Here is a 10505-nt window from a genome sequence, read left to right on the forward strand (position 1 = left end):
GTTCAGCCATGGGTCAGGTCAGTCTGTGAGTTAATTAACTCTTTCTGGCCCTGTCATCTTTCAATGAGATATTATATTATACTCATAACGTCACAGAGGGCTGTCCCTTCCCCCTCCCACGTCCCCGGTTCTTGTCACGCACACAGCAAGCAGCGTAGGACCAGAAGTCCGAAGTGCAGACAGTCCGATGTTTATTGGGGTTAGTTTCCAAACAAGGATATTTCGAAGTCCTTCACACCAGTCGGGCTTATCTCTGTACGCCAATAGAGTCTGTTCCCCAGTGTTCCCTTCTCAGCTCCGAGCCCGCAGAGCATTCGGCCGCGCCTCCCCTCCCCGGCTCTGACCCCACAGAGCGTTTGCCCCGCGCCCCCCTCCCGGGCTTCGACCCCGCAGATCGTTCGCCCCGTGCCCCCCTCCCCGGCTCCGACCCCACACAGCATTCGTCCCCCTCCCGGGCTCCAACCCCGCAGAGCATTCGCCCTGCGCCCCCCTCCCCGGCTCTGACCCCGCAGAGCATTCGCCCTGCGCCCCCCTCCCCGGCTCCAACCCCGCAAAGCGTTCGCCCCATGCCCCCCTCCCTGGCTCCGACCCTGCAGAGCGTTCGCCCCGCATCCCCCTCCCCGGCTCCGACCCCGCAGAGCCTTGCCTGTTTCCCATTTCCTATTCTCTGTTCCCCATAGCAAACCTGATTACAATTTCCCTTCCCTCCACTTCCTATTTGACTCCAGTTTATATAGTAATATTCTCAGCTATACCTTAACGAATCATTTTACTGAAATTTAACTAACCAATCCTAACAGACTGTAACATAATTCTCTAACCAATTATATCCCACTACCCTAATTAACTTACACCTAGCAAACTTAATTATACAGCAGACAGAAACAATTAGAGCACCAGACAGATTAACAATAGAAAAGTGGGGGCCATAAAGAGAAAACAATACAGAAATGGGGGTTTCACAACCACACTCATTGAGAAGTGATTTCTTGCCAGCCAGGATGCTATTGAACTAAGTTTTCTGGAACCATCTTAAGAGCTGTTTCTGTCTCTGGTGGTGATGGGCACTATCAGGACAGGATCATCTTCCTAAGAGCCCCAGAGCACCTTATTTCAGTGTGACGGGTTTGGGAGGTGAGGATGTGACCGTTCGCTTCCCAGCTTATGGCCGCCCCGCTGCTTAGCCAAAGGCCTTAGCCTAAGAACAGGGCTCAGACTCTCCTAGTGAGACAAGGCCCAGACACAGGCGGACTGTGAATTTGATTCTTTGTTTTATACCCCTGTCACTAGCTAAGTGATAAAAATACACCTCAGTTCTTAAAGTCTAGGCCTCTGCAGGCAGCCTGAATATCTATATTCTAACCCCACCCCCCACCCCCGCCTGAGGGGGCAGGGATTGGAGTAGGGGTCTCCCACGCGCATGCCTGCCAGCACCGAGCTATGGGATGTTGTGATGTGCGTGTGACTCCCTCAGGCTCTCCTATGGATGCTGCCCCACTGGGGATAAACAATGAGAGCCGGGGACTGGTCCCGGGGTCTCCCCCGTCCCGATCTGTAGAGCCATTCTCACGCTCTCTCTGGCCCAGGGGCCAGTTCAGTGTCTAACCAGAGGGGAACAGCTTCAGCAGGAGAATGGGCCAAGTTTCCCCCTCCCAGCTCAGCTGGAGCAGCTCCCCTGGGATTGGGGTGGGGAACCTGCCCCGCTCGAGCCCATCGGGGATCAGGAGGTGTCGGATGAGAGGGTGGGGGCGGGGTATCGGCAGTGCAATTGCCAGCGGTGGCATGGCTCCAAACTTCGCTCAGGAACAGCTCCGGGCTCTCCCTGGTCCCCAGACAGACGCCTCCTGGTTGGGGACAGACTCACACCTGCCTTTCGTGCGGCCATCGAATTTCTCTTCTGCACAAAACGCTTTGGAGAAACCCCCTCGCCTGGGCCTCTGGCAAAGCTGCTGCCCAAGAGCTGTGCTCTGCCCCGGCCGCCAGCAGGAGGCGTCCACTCACCGTGGGAGATGCCCTTCCAGAGTCACCCAAGTCGGGCCAGCTTGCTCCAGCTCTCAGGCATGTCCAGCCTCCTGCCCCCTCCCCGCTGGTTTTGGCCTCTGGACCCTCCCGTGCCATTTCACTGGAGCTGGGCTGCGCTAGCCACATGCACAAAGGACAAACCTTGGTAGCAAGCGCATCTCACAGCAGGACCAGGAGGAGTAGCCCCATCCTGGCTTAGGAGATGGGGGGCGAGGGGGGTTGCATATCACACACCCCGGTGCCCCAGGTTTTGCAGCTCTCTCCCACTGCAAATACCTGATCAAGGAGAGACGTGGTAGCACCTGCTCCTGGAATCCACTGCAGTTCAGCAGAAGCGCCAGTAGGTGGTGCTGCGACACAACCCCACCTGCGCTGTAACCTGCCCCGTCCGTCTCCGCACAAAGTCGCTGCTGGGAGCAGGGTGTGAAAGGCGAGCCAGGGGGTCTGTGCACCACGGTGCGTCTATAATCTAGCAGCCCTGGCCCCACCCCTTTCCCCCACGCTGGGCACGCTGCGGGCTGACGCTTGGGAGGGCCCAGGCTGCTTCTGCTGCGTGTGCTGCCCTGCACCCCCAGGGGCGCTCAGCACCGTGCACCTTGATCCTGTCCGCCATGAGACCAGAGCTGGGGATGCCGCAGTCTGGCCAGGAGGGTCCATGCAGAACAGTCTCCAGCAGTGGGTCTCAGCCTTTGTGGACCCATCTGTAAAGGTTTATGGCCTTTCAGAACCCAGTAACTAGTCTGTGGGTGGAGGCCCTGAGGAGGTTTCGGTTGGATCCTGCGCCCAGGGGCATTGGGTCCTGCCTGGCACTCACCCCACAGTGCTGGCCTCTGCAGCTCCTGTGCTGAGGGGCTGGCTGGGCTTGGGTGCAACCTCCAGGGTGCAGCATGGCTCAGGTTTGACCCCGCTCCCCTGACTGGACCAAATCTGTGTGAGTGGAGCTGTGACCTGGCTCCTGGGGCTGCAGAGCCACTCGCTGAGACTTGGCCTGCCCGGACTCATGACGGCCGGGCCAAGCCTGAGTGGCGCTGGGACCCAGGGGTTGCAGTGCCTGGAGCAGGGAGGCGAGCCCAGCCAGCCCCGTGGGACAGGAGCAGCAGGAGCTGCCGAGTGACCCCTTGAACCATTCTGGGGACCCAATTTTGGGTCCCGCCCCCTGGGTTGAGAAACCCTGGTCTATGGGACCTGCCCCTAAGCTGCAATCACTGCAAGGGCTGGATTAAAACGAATGCGGCCTCACACCGCAGATCAAATGCATCTGGGAGGCGTTTAGCGCTGATGGTGATGGGGCTGTAGAAATCCTTAGGCAGATGGATAGGCAGGGACATGCAGCCATGGGGTAGATGCATTTATAATGCAACGTCTCTGGATGGGCCGGGGGTGACGGGAGTGGTATCTGTGTCCGGATACAAGAGCATGCACCAGAGATGAAGAAATGATGTATTGTGCTTTTCAAATCTGGGGACTTGTAAGAGATCCTGTGATTTGGGGTCCTGGCTCGCGGTGTGTGAATGCTTGGGGTCAGCAGCACTGAATAGCGCAGTGCGAAGGAAGCAGATCCCCGGCCCGGGGAAATCGCCCTCCCCTCGGCAGGCTGAGGGTCGCCAGCCTTTGTCCCTGGAGAGGTGTCTGGCACGTTCTCACAGCGTGCCACAGTGGTGGGGATGGAGAACCGTGGCCACTGGGAGCTGCGGGGGGAAAGGGGGCGTGCCTGCAGACAATAAACGTCAGCAAAATGTCTCGCAGCCTGTATTCAGATTACGCGGATGGGTAAAGAACAGAATTATCAGACACATAGATGAGCATGATTTGTTGGGGAAGACTCAACATGGTTTTTCTAAAGGGAAATCATGCCCCACTAATCTACTAGAATTCTTTGAAGGGGTCAACAAGTATGTGGACAAGGAAGTGTAACAATGCGGTTCTGGCGGGACCCAACTGAGAGTGCCAATTCAAGACAAATCGCTTAAAACAGGGCAGTTACAGCCCAAGGCTGGGTTTTTTCCACCTCTAAGGCAAACCAAACCAGCCAGACTAAGAGGACTTTGGTCTCACCCCACTGGCTAACCACAAGTCACACAAGCAATTCCCTAAGACACTCCAGTTTCCCAGTATCACCACCAGTGCCACCCGTTATGGGGACAAAGGGTTATGAAAACCAATACCCCAATAAAAGGAAAAAGGTTCTTCTGATCCCAAAGGACCAAGCCCCAGACCCAGGTCAATATACAAATCAGATCTTACCCACAAATCACGCTGTTGCCAATCCTTTAGAACCTAAAATCTAAAGGTTTATTCATAAAAGGAAAAAGATAGAGATTAGAGTTAGAATTGGTTAAATGGAATCAATTACATATAGTAATGGCAAAGTTCTTGGTTCAGGCTTGCAGCAGCGATAGAATAAACTGCAGGTTCAAATCAAGTCTCTGGAACATCCCCAGCTGGGATGGGTCCTCAGTCCTTTGTTCGGAGCTTCAGTTTGTAGCAAAGTCCCTCCAGAGGTAAGAAGCAGGATTGAAGACAAAATGGAGATGAGGCATCAGCCTTATATAGTCTTTTCCAGGTGTAAGAACACCTCTTTGTTCTTACTGTGGAAAATTACAGCAAAATGGTGTCTGGAGTCACATGGGCCAGTCCTTGCATACTTTGCTGAGTCTCAAGGCATATTTGCCTTCTCTCAATGGGTTCATTGTATAGCTGATGGTCCTTAATGGGCCAACAAGCAGGCTAGGCAGAGCTAACACCAGCTTGTCTGGGTGTTACCCAGAAGCATAGCATAAGTTTGAAATACAGACAGTATAGAGCCAATATTCATAACTTCAACTACAAAATTGATACACACATATAGACAGCATAATCATAACCAGCAAACCATAACCTTGTCTGAGACACCTCATTTGACCCCCCCCCTTTATACAAGATTTGGTGCCACTACAGGACCTTGGTTGCAACCATGTTCTATATAGTCCCAGGAGGATCCAGTGGATATAGTGTAGTTGGACTTTCAGAAAACCTTTGACGAGGTCTCTCACCAAAGCCTCTTAAGCAAAGTAAGCAGTCATGGGATAAGAGGAAAGGTCCTCTCTTAGGTCAGTGACTGGTTAAAAGATAGGAAACAAAGGGTAGGTATAAATGGTCAGTTTTCAGAATGGAGAGAGGTAAATAGTGGTGTCCCCCAGGGGTCTGTTCTGGGACCAGTTCTATTCAACATATTCATAAATGTTACCAGCTCACCTTCATTGAGCAGCAGACCCACAGCATCTCTGATCTTTCTTTTTTGTCTGACGTATTGGTAGAACGCCTTCTTGTTGTCTCTAACATTTCTTGCCAGCTGTAACTCATTCTTTGCCGTGGCCTTCCTGATTTTTCCCTACATGCTCATGCTATTCCCATATATAATTCCTTGGTGACGTGCACCCTCTTTCATTTCCTGTATGTATCTCTTTTGGTTTTGAAAGAGCTAAAAAGCTCCTTGTGCAGCCACATTGGCCTCCTGTGGCTCTTCTTATTTTTCTTCTGCGTTGGAATAGCTTAATGTTGAGTGGAAAATCGCGGGGAGTTCCATCCTTTGCTTTGAGGTGGGAGGTCTTGCGGTATTTGATCCTCCCCCTGCACTGGACACTGTGCCCAATGGAGCCCCAACTCTACCAGCCTCTTGGTGATATTTTCATATAAATGCAGGTTTTTGGAGCTCCTGTTAAAGCCATGGATCTTGTTGTCCTCACACCACATGTAGACCAGAACCCTGGTGTGTTCTTCTGGCCAGCTAGCAGTGTGCTGGGCGGTGGGCATCTTCTCTGCTTTTTCCACAAGCCAGGCATAGCTGTTTGTAAAATCATGCAGTAAATGGGAAATGAAGGGTTAAATACCAAGGGGGCTGTATTTGAACCAAGACGTTGTTTCCGGTTCATGGGAGGTAGAAGGGCTGGAATGCACAGGCCCAAGGAATTGTGGGATGGCATTGTCAGGCAATCTGAACATGAACCTGACAACAAAAGCTTTAGCTACAGCCTCACTGCAAAGTCGCCTGGTCATGTGCTACAGCGGAAAGCAGGCTCATACCCATAACCCTGGGTGAGCCAGTGAACCCATATTCTGAAGAGGGGCAGGTGCATGTCCGCAAGCATTGCGTGTGGAAGTCTGGGGAGTCGGGCTTAAACGTCTGTCACAGTCCATGTCCATACTGCAGTGCCGACATACCCAAAATGGTTTGTGCCTTTTCCCCACATAGTCAGCTTGATGCTTGCAGGATTCACCATAAACTGCATTTCAGATGTGCTGGGATGACACTTCAAGTCTGTTCTCCCTTATCTTGTGCTCCTTATTGAAAGGAATACAGTACTTCACTTAAATCACAGGTCAGAGTCATCTCTGTTTCCCCACACTACAAGAAGGATGTGGAAAAATTGGAAAGAGTCCAACGGAGGGCAACAAAAATGATTGGGGGCTGGAGCACATGACTTATGAGGAGAGGCTGAGGGAACTGGGATTGTTTAGTCTGCAGAAGAGAAGAATGAGGGGGGATTTGATAGCTGCTTTCAACTACCTGAAAGGGGGTTCCAAAGAGGATGGATCTAGACTGTTCTCAGTGGTACCTGATGACAGAACAAGGAGTAATGGTCTCAAGTTGCAGCGGGGGAGGTTTAGGTTGGATATTAGGAAAACCTTTTTCACTAGGAGGGTGGTGAAGCACCGGAATGGGTTACCTAGGGAGGTGGTGGAATCTCCTTCCTTAGAGGTTTTTAAGGTCAGGCTTGACAAAGCCCTGGCTGGGATTATTTAGTTGGGAATTGGTCCTTCTTGGAGCAGGGGGTTGGACTAGATGACCTCCTGAGGTCCCTTCCAACCCTGATATTCTATGATTCTATCTCCCTATTGACCCCTCCTTCCCAGGGTGTCCCTTATTCCAAACCCAGACTCCCCTCGTGTCCCTGCACAGCTCAGTTTCTCTCCCCTCATTATTACTGTAATTCGATGGCACCAAAAATGCTTTTTGCACTAACAGAATTCCTCCCTGCAGTTTCATTCCTTTGGCTTCCTCTCCAAGCCTACCTTTTGGCCTTGGCAGAGCTGAGGGACATGGTCAGATGCTTCCTGGTGACACTGTTATTCATCCTCCTAAGGCTGGAGACACATCCAGAAGTCACTGCTCCCACAGAATGAAGCACTGGATCTCAGGTAACGGTCCCTGGGTCCTTTGGAGGGTGTAGTCAGTAGTTGGCTGCGTGTGTGTGCTCTTTCTGTGTGCTGTCCCAGCTCTGCACAGATAGCCGTCAAAGCAAACCTCAATCAAACTGCACAATAAGACCACAAGACTTGGTTTGTAGTGAAGGTACCCTGCCAGGTTTGTTGTCGATGAAGCACCATGCTAATGCTCCAGCTCAGTGGTTACAGGTACACTAACACATGAATGCCTGTGACAATGGACCAGCTCAGTGAACAGCGAGACTTTCTGTTCCCCCCTAGGCCAGCCAAAGCCACTCCCTCTGAGACCCCTCTTTATACACTGATACAAACAAGTTACGTATTGGCCCTCTGACGGGGTGTGTCCTAGCATCATCTTTGGGGAGTGTGTTTTTACCATACTTGGTATCGGGGTGTTCTGGTACCACCTCTCTGGAATGTTTGACATGAGTATCCTGTGCCTAGCACTTCTTAGGAATGTGTGTGTTTTTGCAATACCTGCTCTGTTCTTGCCAGGTTACACAGGCAGAGCTTGACTTCTGCTTACAGCCTGACTTTTGCTAACTTTGCTTTATATTAGCAAAGCTTGACCACTACATTAGTTCAGGCCTCATACCGGGCCTCTTATACCACCAGGCCTCATGTCTCAGGCTCTCTCTTTCTACTCCAGGTTTCCTGTTTCAAAGCTCAGGGAATTCCACCTCCCAACCCACAATGACCTGTACCTAACATCAGGCTCCATTTCAAACAGGCCCCAGCAAGTTTTCACACCGACTCCTCTCCTCACTGGCACACCCATCAGCATCTCCCTGAAAATGCCCCACTGGAGCAGTGTCCCCTCCCTCCAGCTATCCCTTCCCCACCTGCAGAAGAAGAAGGAGGGGGGAGGAACTAAATGTCTTGGGTACCTGAGTGCTTTAGAAAACATTGCATTGACTCTGCTGTGGGGGGGATCAACAGCAGGAGGTTTGGGCTGCAGAAAAGCCATCCCCTCCCTCCAAGTTCTGCCCTCTCAGGATTTTGTTTCCAGGCAGGACCGGCTCCATACAGACCAGGGACTGGAGTCCTGAAAGGAACATCTCACAACAGGGCCCTATGCACAGTGGGCTGGAGTGAAAAGTTTAGTCAATCTTGAGCATGAGGGGCAACAAGAACTATTGCTGGGGAATGAAGACCGCTGCAGAGAACTTGAATTTACCCAGCTCCTTTGTGCCCCAAGCTGCTCACGTTCATTGTGAGGTTGGAGAATGAGCTGGGTATTTTTAAAGCTACTCATCATCTCATGTTTCAGAGGGGTAGCCGTGTTAGTCTGTATCAGCAAAAACGAGGCGTCCTTGTGGCACCTTAGAGACTAACAAATTTATTTGGGCACTGCTCAATCCCTGGCTCTGCCACAGGCCCTGGCCCCATTCCACCCTTTCCCGCCCCCTCCCCTGAGCCTGCCATGCCCTCGCTCCTCCCCCCCCAGAGCCTCCTGCATGCCACGGAACAGCTGATCGGGAGGTGCGGGGAGGGAGGGGGTGGCGCTGATCCACGGGGCTGCCGGTGGGCAGGAGGTGCTGGGTGTGGGGAGGGAGCTGATGGGGGGCTGCTGACGTATTACTGTGGCTCTTTGGCTCAGGTTGGCCACCCCTGCTCTGGGCGCTCTGGTTTAAAATCTGGACAGGGAAGCGTGGGGGGCAGAAGGGGGAAGCCAAGGAGAGTCTGAGGGGAAAATGGAGTGAAAAAGTGGGGGCAGGTGTGACAGGAGACTTGGGGACCACGGGGGGAGGGGCGTGAATTGTGTGGCAGCAGGAGAGTGGGTGGGAGGATGAATAGGGATAATATGGCTGTTCCCCAATCCCAGAGGTTAAGAGAGGGTAAGGCAGCGCCCCCCACTCAGCAGCCAGCCGGCAGAGCCATATTTTTGTATATGATTGAAATAATCACATGCGTTGGGGTGAGGGCAACGTTTTCCCTGCAGTGAACCTAATTTAATGCTAATGGGGCCCCTCTCCCCTCATCTCAGCAGCCCAACCAGAGCCACCAACACTGCTTCTGTCTCGCTGGTGTTGGGGAGGAGGCTGCTGGGGCCCAGGCAGGTCTGTTCCGGGTGAGCTGCTGCCATCCTCGCTCTCCTGACTTTCCCGCCTCAGGAATTGTCTCTTTTAAAATAATAAACTCAGAAACTGCCCAGCTCCTCTCTGCTCTCCTCAGCTAGGCCTGAAAATGCCCCACCCCCTGCACCTCACATGATCACTGCAGTCTCTGTCTATTGCCAGCGGCGATTTGGGATCTGGGGGGCTGGCTCTGAAGCTACAGCCATTAATGAAACCCGACCTCTTCGCAGAGCTGGTGGCAAAACCCACCATCTCACCTATGCATTGCTCGTTTTTCTCTTGCACCAGCTCTGGCCTCAGGGCAAGAAGCTACTGGCAGCCTGCGGCACCTGTGAAACAACTCATCCATTTGCAGATCAGTGTTTCCGCGCAATGGCTGCCGGGGGTGGCGAGAGGGCTATCCCCACAAAGCAATGGCTGTTGGGGGTGGCGAGAGGGCTATCCCCACAAAGCAATGGCTTTCAGGGGTGGCGAGAGGGCTATCCCCACAAAGCAATGGCTGCCGGGGGTAGGGAGAGGGCTATCCCCACAGAGCAATGGAAAAGAGGAGACTAAGGTGGGATATGATAGAGGTATATAAAATCATGAATGATGTGGAGAAAGTGAATAAGGAAAAGTTATTTACTTATTCCCATAATACAAGAACTAGGGGTCACCAAATGAAATTAATAGGCAGCAGGTTTAAAACAAATACAAGGAAGTTCTTCTTCACGCAGCGCACAGTCAACCTGTGGAACTCCTTGCCTGAGGAGGTTGTGAAGGCTAGGACTATAACAGGGTTTAAAAGAGAACTGGATAAATTCATGGAGGTTAAGTCCATTAATGGCTATTAGCCAGGATGGGTAAGGAATGGTGTCCCTAGTAGGGTGACCAGATGTCCCGATTTTCAGGTCTTTTTCTTATATAGGCTCCTATTAGCCCCCACCCCCGGCCTGATTTTTCACATTTCCTGTCTGGTCACCCTAGTCCCTAGCCTCTGTTTGTCAGAGGGTGGAGATGGACGGCAGGAGAGAGATCACTTGATCATTGCCTGTTAGGTTCACTCCCTCTGGGGCACCTGGCATTGGCCACTGTCGGTAGACAGGATACTGGGCTGGATGGACCTTTGGTCTGACCCAGTACAGCCGTTCGTATATATGTTCTTATGCCATGGGTGGGGAGAGGGCTATCCCCACAGAGCAATGGCTGCCGGCGGTGGGA

The sequence above is a fragment of the Terrapene carolina genome, unplaced genomic scaffold (assembly GCF_002925995.2).
Source record: "Terrapene carolina triunguis isolate 2854851 unplaced genomic scaffold, T_m_triunguis-2.0 Scaffold511, whole genome shotgun sequence".
NCBI lineage: Eukaryota > Metazoa > Chordata > Testudines > Emydidae > Terrapene > Terrapene triunguis.